Raw genomic sequence first — 5000 nt, forward strand, 5'->3', positions numbered from 1 at the left:
GCTTCTCTGGGACTCATACGTGTAATCATTTAACTTTTCCATCCTTTCTGATATTGCAAGACATGCAACATCGTTTCTAGTCTGGACTCAAATCACGTTCCCATGCAGTTGGTCAAAAGAAAATGCGAATCTCGTATTCTGCTCCCATATTTACTTTTTTTCCCAACGTTTCGTTCGGTTGTTTACCATTTCACGTCCGGCAGTTTGTCGCTATAAATTTTGGTAGATTTGTTGGCTATTTTTGTTTCCCTTTTCCTTCTTGGACTTGGATATCCCAGGAAGTCATGGGCTGATGAAACACAAGATAATCGCGCAATACATCTTCCAAACTAACATGAAGTCACGTCGCCATATTTTGCCAGTTTATACTAAACGGAATAATCGATCTGATGGCATTTGATTCACGCAATAAGTTTCTCCATCTCAAGAATGCAAACAGCATTTCTGAGAGTTTCACACCTCCTGGAGGACTGATTAGCTCCCAAGGCACTTCCAATCGGCCTCTAGTACAACGGAAAATAGCCATGTCCGGTACTTTCACTCTATCAAATCCGGTGCTTTGAAAAACTATCAAAAACCTTGAAAACGCTGCCGTTTTTTCAGTGATAGCTCAGAAATTTAAAGATATTGTTGGCTTAGATGGCTAAATATTCTCCGAAAGACTGTAAATAGCAGGAAATACAAAGGAAATAACAGAAAAATTAGATCATGGATAGCAAAGAATTCCAGCACACCCTCGTTCAGACTGCGTTTACACGGGGGTACAAAATGTTTCCGTGATAACGGCTAAGAAACTTGAAAGCGAAAGGCTCATTCAAATGAGTTTGGCCAAGAGTGGATTAGATAATCCACTCTTGGTTTGGCTCAATTTCTACCACTCAAACCTGTTAGTTGCTGGCCTTGCAAATGGGAGCAGACTGTTTGACTTAACGACACCGAGTGCAAAAATAACAAAATAGGAATTGCTCTCATCATTTTCTCTTCAAGCTAGCAAGAAGCTATCAATAGTCGTAAGATTTCCCCAAAAGGTCAGCTTTATTTATATGTGCGCTATGACTGAAGAAATATGGAGATTTGATTGGTAAACTACTGGCCGGAGCGCAATGGGTTTTGCTCGCCCACCAGATCGATGACGGTTGGTTTTTCATCAAAACAGGAAGCCGAGTGGGATGTAAAAGGGACAAAGGGCTTTCAATTCGGGTAAAACTAAAAAAAGTATATCTATTTTTAAAGAGATTTTTGACAAACAAAAAGGCTGCTGAAGACAATTCTTTGGATGGGGACACCTGAGGGTTCCATTTACGAGCAGAGATTTTCTGGAAACACCATTACGTTTTGATTCTGCCCCATGCGAAGGAAATTGTTTTGAACAATAAAGTAATCAATTTAAAAAATTCTTCAAGAAAGGTCCATCCTTAGAGCAGTACTGAGATAATCTCACTGATAACTGATTCGTCAGGTCTTTCGAAAACTATGTTCGTGAGAAAATGCGAAAGCTTGGGAAATATTTGGAAGTTCTTAAATTAAAAGTTACTCGACGCATACCGAGGTTTATTTAGGCCAATCATTAATGTGAATAAAAACAAATTACTTTGTAATGAAATCGAAGTGATTTGTTCATTTATCTGCCTCTAAATTGCTTATTATAAGATCTCCTTATATAGTGAGAGCATTTTTCAAAAAGCAATTTTCATTTATTAGTTTGGTAGACTTGCATGAGTGGTTGCATTACGTATGTGCCTTGTTCAATTTATAATTGTCGATCTCTTAAATGAGTAGTTTTGGTCAAATAACTTTATGAAAGGGCATGTAACTAACGGAGGATTTAAATCATTGAAAATCTTTTCATTTGAAACTCTAATTTCCTTCAGTTATTACTTCCAGAAAAGGTCCGAACACATCGGCCGCTACACTCGTTTGTATACCAGTTTATTTATGTACAAAGCGTGGGTTGTACGTTTAAACCTACTGAACTAAACAACAGCCTTTCCAATTACAAGGAAATTTAACAGCTTCTTCCACTAAGAAATGAAAAATTGAAAAGAAACAACAACAAAGTAATTGCTCAGTGCAATTACCCAGTTTTTCAGTTCTTCATTTTTAATATATATTTTTTTGTCATAAGTCAAGTTCCTCAGTCTGGCGAGTGTATGTACTTTTCTGTACGTGAGCTAAGGCTGTCCCGTTTACGAAATTATTTAATATTGAATTTGATAAAACCTACATAGGAAGCTCTCGAGATATCTAATCTTTGTCAGAATCTTTGTGTATCACGGTATGATCAACTTTTGTCGCTTCTCACGGACATTATTCCTTGTTCACTGGATAATAAATCAAAATATTACAATTGCAGCAATGAGTCAGTCACTGATTAACTGGGTTGATATGGTAAATTGACTGTAAGACTGACGTTTCGAGCATTAGTCCTTCGTACATTCGAGCGAATATTGATATTAATATTGATATTATTTACTCTGAAGAAGGGCTAACGCTCGAAACGTCAGCTTTCGAATGTCTTTACGGGTGTACAATTTACCATGTCAACTCAGTTGATAATCGCAGTATTGCGCTTCTTTCCCTATACCAACGCAGATCCAGCTTCTTAAGAAACTAAACCTTTTGCCAATTCACATCGAAACTTCTGGCTTTAGTTGCGAGCTAACTTTTTAAAGTTCCTGTTGAACCAAACGCATCTACTGTATTCTCTTTCCACATTTAAGTTGAAATGCAAAAAATGCTATATTCTTCTTCTTCGAAAAAAGTGAAAAGTCAAGGGAATTTAAGAAACACATATTTGACAGTCGGTAGAAACTTATCAACCGTCTAAGCAAAATTTCATCGAACACTTTTTCCGTACAGTCTCGCTTGAAACACTCTGAAAATTAAGGATACCGACCGCGTTTAGCAAGTGGCAAGGATTCAATCTTTTTTTGTGAAAGAATGACCGATTTACGAGCTAAAGATTTTTGCGATTGGGAAGCCTGTAAAACTGACTACAATGTGTGAATCGGGACATGGTACAAATTATAAAAAGGCAGAATGAAGCACAGTGAAGATATTTTTGATTGATGCTCTGTAGGCCTGGGCTAGTACATTCCTAAACTTTCTGTTTCATCTCAGAAACGGGCTCTTAATTTAGTGTATTGCCCAGCGCAAGAACTAAGCACTGAAGAACGAGTTTCATCTAATCATATATATAAAGAGTTTTCAACAAGCCATAGGAAACATTTAAGTCAGATCCACGATCTCAATAATTCTTTAATGCCTAACGTTAAATCCCCCGAGGATGTTTTTTTTTTCCATGTAAAAGAATAATATGTTATTTTTAACGATTCCACTTAAGGAAGCGGGTATTTTTAGTGTTTGAGAACAATCCAGAGCCGACTTTATGTCGGTGAGATAGATTTCTATAGGAAATTTTTTTTTAGAGTTTCAGACTCAAGCCAGTGCCGACATAAATATTTTCCATTTTTTGGCCCCTTTAAACACGAGGACGCACTATAAAAAGGCGTGGTGCCTAAGGCATATGCGGATGATTCGTCAGGTCGCATGCAGAGTTCTGTGATGATTCAGTGCAACATAAAAGCCCCTGATGGCAATGAGTCTGTAATATGTTATGAGATGTTATGTGTTGTTCTTTTTCTTAATCCCTCGTCCCTTTCTCTTGTGCGGGAAACACCTTTCAGGGGTTCTATATCTTGGTTGCGGTTTGATCTTTCAGCAGTTGTGCTTGAATTAACTCGAAGCAGCGCGTGAAGCTTGATGCGTAAAGAAAAAAGCAGCGAGTGAAGCTTCCCCCCTTTAATATTGCGTCTTCGTGTTTAAGTCAATTAAAGTTAGAAGCAGACTGTTGTATTATGGGTTGCCTTCAGCAGCCTGTAACGGGGCAGGAAAAAAAGGTTAAGACTTGTTTCCATATCTCAAAGTGCCCTTGGACGTGAGGCACCTGGGAATGAAATTAAATCACTGGAATCGGTCAGTGTAAAATGCAGACTGAGGCTATAACGTAACTGTTGAAAAAGCCCAAACCCTTTAGAAATTCTAACCTTGGGCCTCATTTGGCCTAACTAATTTAGGCTTAACTGTTAGAATTCCGATTCCAGTGATTTTATTTCATTCCCAGACACCTCACGTCCGAGGGCACTTTGAGATATGGAAACAAGTCTTAACCGAAAAAAAAAAAAAACGGTGGGAGAGGTACATGTGCTGTAAACCAACAAGAGGCGATAAATCTTTGGAATAGGCTATCTTGTGAAGTGCGCCAGATGTCAAAATCCATGGCCAACTTCAAAAAATAATGTTCATGATATCCTCCTCCAAAGACTATTCAAATATAATGACTATATTGATGTTTCGAACATGTTGGTAAATTTTGACTCCTCAGTTTAGCTTGTCATGTAGTTACTCACTTATTTATTCAATTTTACTTTTTTCATGTTTATTTATGTTATACTGTACAAGTATTAAGCTGTTCTCCACTGCACTAATTGTATTCAAAAACCAACTTCTTTATGTGAATGTGTAGTTATATATTTGCTCTTGCAAATGTCTTTTTATCTGGAATATATTTGTAAGCACTGCTCGCCTCGACTAGCTTTTGCTAACTGCGAGCAGTGCATTGCTTCGTGATATTCTTATTCAAAATGAAAAATAAAACTAAAAACTGAAACCGTTAACGCTGTTGTAAGGTTCCGTCCCATTTGTTCATGCTAAGTCTGGCAAAAACAATAGTACACTTTAATAATACCACATTTCCAAAAGAAGTCGGCCGGGCGGGACGTGGGCGTTCTTTCCTTTTGCCAATTTTTATTTATTTTACCACAAGGAAATTTGAATCCCCGAAAAAAGAGAACAAGGAATGAAGATGACTTTTACATATTTGCATTGTGAGTGCGTTTAGGCCTCATCGAATTTAAATTCAAATCAATAAAAAATGACGGGATGTCACAATCAAATCGCAGCGACTATTACAAGATGCCTATTATACTATCAAACGCTAC

The 5000-nt window shown here is 37.5% G+C and overlaps 1 pseudogene; it reads right to left on the minus strand.

Moving 5' to 3' along the window:
* The window catches only part of LOC138028673 (serine protease 23-like), a 2039-nt pseudogene extending 1041 nt beyond the window's left edge, over positions 1-998 (minus strand).
* Positions 999-5000: the final 4002 nt, after the last annotated feature.

The sequence above is a fragment of the Montipora capricornis genome, chromosome 2, assembly GCF_036669925.1.
Source record: "Montipora capricornis isolate CH-2021 chromosome 2, ASM3666992v2, whole genome shotgun sequence".
NCBI lineage: Eukaryota > Metazoa > Cnidaria > Anthozoa > Scleractinia > Acroporidae > Montipora > Montipora capricornis.